At 38.5% G+C, this 8,102-nt stretch overlaps 1 non-coding gene across 1 annotated transcript; it reads right to left on the bottom strand.

Annotated features, from left to right (window-relative positions):
* Nucleotides 1–7,685: 7,685 nt before the first annotated feature.
* On the bottom strand, nucleotides 7,686–7,793 carry LOC122305901. Its single transcript, XR_006241332.1, has one exon. It is a non-coding gene; the product is annotated as a small nucleolar RNA R71 (small nucleolar RNA).
* Nucleotides 7,794–8,102: the final 309 nt, after the last annotated feature.

The following is an 8,102-nucleotide window of genomic DNA, read 5'->3' as shown; positions in this document are numbered from 1 at the left end:
ACATGGTGGGGGATTAATAGGACACTTTGGTGTCAATAAGACTTTGGATATTTTGCATGAACATTTCTTTTGGTTTAAGATGAAGAGAGATGTCATTCGCATTTGTGGCAGGTGCATTACATGTAGGAAGGCCAAATCTAAAGTGTTGCCACATGGGTTGTATACACCCTTACCCGTTCCTAGTGAACCATGGGTCGACATATCTATGGACTTTGTTTTGGGGCTACCTAGGACAAAAAGGGGTAGAGATTTTATTTTTGTGGTTGTGGATAGATTTAGTAAGATGGCACATTTCATTTCATGCCATAAAACAGATGATGCCACAAACATAGCTGACTTGTTTTTCAAGGAGATAGTGCGACTCCATGATGTTCCCATGAGTATTGTTTATGATAGGGATGTTAAATTCCTTAGCTACTTTTGGAAGGTGTTGTTGGGGAAATTGGGTACCAAGCTCTTATTTTTCACTACTTGTCATCCGCAGACTGATGGTCAGACTGAAGTAGTTAATAGGACCTTAACTCAACTTTTTAATCACTGTTGTTCATAAGAATTTAAAAACTTGGGAGGATTGATTGCTATTCATAGAGTTTGCATATAATAGGACTATGCATACTACTACTTCATATTCTCCTTTTGAAATTGTTTATGTATTCAATCCGCTTATCCCTTTAGATTTGATGCCTTTACTGGTTGATGGCAGGAGTAGCTTGGATGGACAAAAGAAGGCGGAGTTGGTGAAATCACTCGATGAGAGGGTACGGCTTCAAATTGCCCAAAAGAATGAAAGGGTTGCTTCCCAAGCCAATAAAGGATGAAGGCGTGTCATTTTTGAACCTGGAGATTGGGTTTGGGTTCACATGCGCAAAGAAAGATTCTCAGTTCATCGGAGGACTAAGTTGCATCCTCGAGGAGATGGACCTTTTCAAATCCTTGAGAAAATTAATGACAATGCCTATAAAGTGGATCTCCCAGGTGAGTATAATGTGTCTGCTACCTTTAATGTTTCTGATCTTTCTCCTTTTGATGTAGGTGAAGATTCGAGGTCGAATCATTTTGAGGAGAGGGGGAATGATGGGAACCAAGGCGAGCCTACTCTTAAAGATCCTTTGCAAGTTCTAGATGGGCCAATTACAATATCGAGAGCCAAGAAGACCAAGGAAACAATGCAAGGATTAGTATAAACCACTTGAGAAGAAGCTAGGAAGAGCCCAACACTCAAGATGGGCTTGAAAGAAAAAGAACCATCTTTGATCCACTTGATCCAAGTTGTGGAAGACTTGACTTAGAAATATGGCCTTTAGATATTAAGGTTTTCCATTTGTTTAAAGGATTTTTATTATTAGTTTTGAATAAGTGGGCTTGAGGATGCTTAACCCACATATGTCTTATTTATTTGAACTAGGGTTTAGAAGTACTGTAGCATGACACTGTTCACTACAGTACCCAACACGCTACTGTACCCGCGGCTACTGTTCACTAAGGGCATTTTTTAGAGAAAGGGTCTCAAATTTTAGTCTAGGGTTTTATCATGTTTTGGGGAGGGTATTTAAAGGATGTAACCAGCCATTTCAAGGCAGACATTTTTTTTTTAATTTTAATTGTGAGTGAGTTTTCTCCTCTTGTTCTTAATTGAACTCTTGAACTGATCAAAAGTAAATCACAACATTTGTGGCGTTCCTCCTCATAATTTGGGTTCTTGAGACGGGATTTCAACGGGTCTAAATTTTGATATAATCTAGATTCTTGAAACGAGTTTTCAACGGGTCTAAATTCTCCATCCATAGACTTGAGTTTGGCGTTCTTGGGTGAGTTTTCAAATTGATTGTGGGTTCAAGGAATTCTTTTCCCACAGGTTTCATATCAGACAGACACAACAATGCAAGTAGAAGAAACAAAAGGCTATGCTCTACTATCTAAAGCTATACACATGCTATAGACACATGGATGCATGCTCTATACACCTCTGCAAAGCAAACAAACAAATCAGATCTAACCCATAAAAGTAATCCTCAAAGATTCAATAAATCCATATCTAACCCATAAAAATATTCCTCAAAGATTCTTCCATTCAAACATTCTCATCAAAACATACCTAAATCAACAAAGTAAAAGGAAACTAAAAAAACTGCTTCAAATCTAAACTTGAACATATGCTAGCATAGATTTGACCCTAAAAAATCCTAAAATTACCGCTTTGCAAAAACTATAAAATATACCTTCTGCATCTAGATCTACAACATCCTTCAACATTCACAATATTAATCCAAATCTAATTATCTCCACAAGTCGTATACTAGATCGCCACAAGTTGAAAGCTACAGAACCCAAAAAGAAAAAACATTCATAATTTGTCACTACTTAAAGAGGAGGTTAGGCTCGTGAAGTTCTCAAAATCACAAGAAAGAAGGGAAGAGGTAGGGCAAGAAGAATATGGAGGTTCGATCCAGAAGAGCAAGAGCAATGATGAGCCCAGACAAGGTCAGGTATACATGCAAAGTCTAAGTCTAAGTCGTTTATTACCTTTCATGAAATGGCCATCTCGAGCATCCCCATTACATGGAAGTCACCCATTCACCTGATCAACCTCTTCGATTAAGAGGTGCCCATTATCAATATGGGTGGTCTGGAACATTTCCAAACCTATTGCATTACAGTGACAACGTAAATTGGAATGGTTGTGTTACATGCCTCGTGAGTCATTTTTGGCCTGGTTGAGAGAGAGAGAGAGAGAGAGAGAGAGAGAGAGAGAGAGAGAAGGATGGCAAAAACCCTAGATAGGAGAATTATATCACTCGACACATCGGGGTGGGGGAGGTTAAAAGTTAAAACTTAAGGTTTATATATATATATATATCCGGAACCTGGGTTTTTATACCAGGACTAGGACTCAGACCGTGTAGGTCTAGGTTATGTAAAGAGAGTTCTTACCTATATTTTATCCAGCCCTTCGAATCGGGCTAGGAAAAACCTATCCCGGATCAACAATCCTAGATAAGTTTATGCAAAAAAAGGTAAAGGTTGAAATTAAGTGAAACGAATCGTTGCGAGACCAGATGGCAACTTTAAAGTTTTTGTTGTTGGCAATGAGAAGGGTTGAGCATAACTTTAAAAATCCATTTTTGAATCTAACTCCACTTTAGCTCCACTTTGACTCAAGAGGATGGCTTCTCCATGTTGGCACCTCAAACTAGATAAATACACTTGCAGGTATGCATTACAAAGATTAAATCAATTAAGAGATTCTAGTGTAACCCTAGACATATTTTTTTTAAGGTGGGGGAATTGGAGCGTCTTATGAAATGGAAATGCTCTCTTTATTACTAATTATTACACCAATTATCTCACAAACCAAATATTTTTTCCCTTCCATATGCATAAAATTGAATAATATTTAAATTTAATTTAGGAAAATTCTGTTTGCAATTCCCTAATGGAGACTACGTGCACATGCCCTATGTAGCTTTTTCACTTAAATGAAACGAATCATTTCATTTAAGTGAAAAAGTCCCTACCTCAATAACGAGTCCTCTGCTACTTTTATCCCCTTCCTTAGAGCGTCCATCCCCTTCCTTGACCCCAAGTCGATTTCCCCTTCTCAAATCAAGTTCATTGTTGTCGTCCCCTTCCTCAAGAGAGGACCTATTATCCCCTTCTTAGATTGAGTTCATTGTCACCAAACCTAGTATAACACATATGCCCTAGAGTCCATCCCCTTCCTCAACCCTAACCGTCACCTCCTTCATCAGCTGGAGTCCGTCATTACTTTCATCATCTTAAAGAAGTCGTTCCTTGCCTCAACCCTAATTCAACAAGGTAAAACACCACTCTCATGATCTCTGTTTTCTTTGTTATAGTAATATGGCTCACCTTGATGTTCTTTGAATACCAAGAATACGATTCAAGTAGTAGAAATGATTCTGAACAAGAAGGAACTAGAATTTTACAAATGGGATGATGATTGTTAAGGACATGTTCCACACTACCAACTGCACAGATGACCTGCAACAAAATAAGAAGGCAGCACAGGGTGCCTAATTATGCCCAAACTATTACGCGGTCGGTATAGTATAGTTCAGGGTGTTAATCCACAGGGAGTCAAAAGAAACACTACAAGATGCAAGCTTAAAAGAAATTATCAAATGATAATATGATGAGTCTGATAATATGATGAGTCTGATTTTAAGTAAGACAATTATAATATTTTTTAGAGCTAAAAAAATATTTAAAAATATTATGAGATTTAAATTATGTTGAAAACTCTAATTAATTAGATGGTTTTATCTTCTTAAAAATATTTAGCAAAACTTCATCATTTATTTAATGATGAAAGATTATATTTTATAAGCTAAAGTTTAGTTTAAATTATATTCTATCTTAATTCTTCTCAGTTTAATTATTTAAATCAATGTTTTATTCCACACCGTTAGATCAGATTAAAGACCCCAAGATAAAGGGCTAGGATTAAATACCAAGTCCCTTTCCTTTTCCCCCCATTTCCCCCTTCCCTCTCTCTCTCCTCCATCCCTCAACTCATGCAAGACACTCCCTCTTTCCCCACCTAGCCTTCCCCTTCCCACACCCAGCTTAACCTTCCCATGCCAGCAACCCATCCCCACCAAACCTAGCCCCCACGACAACTCTCTCCCTTTCCATCACATGAAGCTTCATGTACGGGTTTCTCTATCCAGAGCCATTGTGGCGTAGCCCCATGCCATCGTACCACCACCAATAGCCTCCTTCCTCACCGACGACCTCCCCCTAGCCTCCCCATGCCCCATCGTAGCCCCTAGCAACCACACACTCCCTCACTTTCCCACTGCTTCTCTCTACCCTTTGGCCTAGATCCACTACCACCTAGCCACCATACCGCTTCCCCAATGCCACCACCTGTTCCACAAAACCTCCCCTGCCCCTCCATGGCCAAAAGTGCAGTCCCCTAGCTCCTCCACCTTCCCCCATGCATGCAGCCTCTTCCTACACTGGTTCTCCAAACCCACGGTGCCATTGTGCTTCTCCACGCGCTGCCACGAGACCACCACCCCAAATTCGTAACCCAGCCTTTCTACTCTCTTAGATCCATGCTTCCTAATGCCCAAATAGCTTCCATATACCCAAAACAGCCACCATACATGGTGGATAACCACTATACGCAGTGTTAGATACTACCCATGAACTTCCCACCATGTCAATCACCCTCACATAGCCTATATCTAGTAGGTGAAACCCTAGATCCAGTCTTCGAGATAGCCTGTTTCAAGGTCACGACAGTGACCACGATGGAGTAGTTGCTACTCAAGCTAGTGGTTTTTGACGCCATTGGCCATGCCGGACAGTGAGCAATGCACAGGTTAGCCCCGACGATGGTATAACCCCTCTCCCTTTCCCTCATTATTTATGTGAAGTTGGTTGTTTGATTGTGGACTGTGCTATTGGTATTGTGGAGTTCATTCTGTAATGAGGTGATTTGAAGTGTGGTTGTGTATGTTAAGTGTTGGGCATAGTTGTGAAGTGTAGTGTCTTGTTGTGGACTGTGCTGTAATGGTGGTTGTGAAGTGTATGTCGTTGTGGTGATATGTGGGGTAGTATGGATTGGAGGAAGTACACATGGAGTGTACTCCATATGGTGAAGTCATTATGCATTGGATGGTGTGTCACATAGGTTGGATGATTGTATAGGTCAGGAGTGTAGAGCTGATGAGTGTGCAAAAGTGCACTCTAAATACCCTATTATTAGACTAAAATGCTAAAATGTGAACAGAAATCATAGAAATTAATGTGTATTCTTAAATTGAATTTCTATTTACGTTGGGATACTCCTAAGCAGTTGTTTTATGTCTAATTTCAGAGTTTATAAAAGAGCAAGTCAAGCACAGTCAAATTCAAAGGAAGACATTCATGGGGTTTGAGAGCAATTTGGAAGAAAAGAAAAAGAAAAAAAAATCAAAAAATGAAACCACAAGAAATCCAAGTCCGAAATTCGCTAGGAGACAGTTTGGACATACTTTAATCTTTTGATTGTATCTTTCTACTCACATATCGGATTGATGCGATTCTTGATGCATTAGAAAGCTATCTTAAAGGTATATAACTTTGTATCTAATAAGGATTTCCAAATTGGAACTCCTGAAGGGCGTATGTGGCTGCCAAGATAAGTCCTAAAATTTAGGCCATTTTTTTATGCGGAAATCAATAGGACATTAGGGTTTATTTCTTACTCTATATAAGCATATCATTAGCATTAAATGGAGGAGGAGGAGGCACAAGAGGCAGATCTGAAGAGAGGAGAAAATCACTTCCATGGCAACCATTCGCTTCAGTTTTCTCTGGAGATTTTTGTTATCCATTATATTTATGGGTAACTACATTCTCAAGTAGAGTTATGAATGAACTTGCACATTAGATGGTATTTCTAATTTATTTTTAATTCATGTATTTGATCTTCAATTGCTAAAACTCTTTTGTTTTATCATTCTCAATTTATCGTTGTTGTTTTCTTCTCCGAATAATCATAAAATTTATTCTGTTTATGAATTCAGTGATGCTTTTTCTATTGAATGGATTAGTTCTTTGATTATATTTGGATCAATTATTTATCTATATTAATTTAGTTGTTTGCTACAATATCGCTCCCTGAGTATATTGTTGTCATTGGATTTTCTCAATAGAGATAGTAATTTACGTATCTTAAAAGTGGTGAAAGTTTTTTTCAAAGGGTTACATTTGATTTAATTTTGGTTTATAAATCTATACCTTCCAATTGGAAATTTCGAGAATTGAGTTCCTAATTGAGTTATCCAATGAATTAAGAATAATTAAAATACCAGATTTGTGCAAGGGATTCTCGATACTCTACTGTTCGTCAAATTTGAGTACTTTTTCTGTTAATCACTTTGCTTCACTTTAATTTACATTTAAAATTAATCTTTGTTCTCCATTACTTATTTAATATTTTTCTGTAGTTTCTTTGTTCCTCTTGCTATTCTTTTAATTTGTCTCCCTGTGGAATCGACACCCCAAAATTGTGCTACACCTACCGCGTTATTCTTTGGGCGTAATCAAATTTTGGTGCCATTGCCGGGGAGATGGTAGAAGAATTGTGAGATAGTTTTTCTTTTCAACAGTTTGTAAAGGCGGTAACTTCGTTCCCTATTTTAGCTTGCTGCATCTTTTTGTATTTTCTTTTTCTCTACCTTGCATGCACAGGTATAGAGACGCCTTGTGTCGGTTTGCTTGTAGACCTGTGTTAGAGTCAGAGTTTAATTTTTCTGATCATTTGTTTGATAATTCTTCTAATTCTGAGAAAATGAGTGAACACGAATATCAACCCACTAGGACCCTTCAGGATTACCTCCACCCTACACGCACAGCCACACCATCATGCATCATGTTTCCAGCTAATATTCACCAATTGGATTTTAAAACAGGGATGATACAGTTACTCCCTACTTTTCATGTCTTGGAAAATGAAAATCATATGTGCACGTTAGGGAGTTTGAGGAAGTAGTTGCAACTTTTCATATTCAAAATGCAATTGATGACATTGTGAGACTTAAGTTCTTTCCTTTCTTTTTGAAGGATAGAGCTAAGAGTTGGCTGTACTCATTGAGACCACGATCTATTGGGTCATGGAATGAGATGACTCAGGTCTTCTTTAATAAATATTTTCCCCAACATAGGACCAATGCTTTAAAAAGGCAAATCTCTACCTTTGTACAAAAGGACAGTGAGAATTTGTATCAGTCTTGGGAGAGATTTAAGGAGCTATTGAGTATGTGTCCTCACTATGGGTATGAGAATTGGCGCTTAGTGAGCTATTTTTATGAGGGACTTACACCTAGAGAGCATCAATTTGTGGAGATGATGTGTAATGGTGAGTTCTTACAGAAAGATCCTGATGAGGCCATAGAATACCTCAATGAGCTTGCTGAAAAAGCTCACACTTGGACTGGACCTAGTGTTACTGAGAGCACAAATAGGTCACGACCTGCAGGAAACCTAAATGGTGGTGGAATTTACCATCTCAAGGAAGAAGATAACCTAAAGGCTAAAGTTGAGATGCTCACTAGGGAGCCAGAGGCGTTGAAGACTAAGGACTTAAA

This window comes from Carya illinoinensis, chromosome 3 (assembly GCF_018687715.1).
Source record: "Carya illinoinensis cultivar Pawnee chromosome 3, C.illinoinensisPawnee_v1, whole genome shotgun sequence".
Classification (NCBI taxonomy): domain Eukaryota; kingdom Viridiplantae; phylum Streptophyta; class Magnoliopsida; order Fagales; family Juglandaceae; genus Carya; species Carya illinoinensis.
This window is presented reverse-complemented; position numbering and strand designations above follow the sequence as displayed.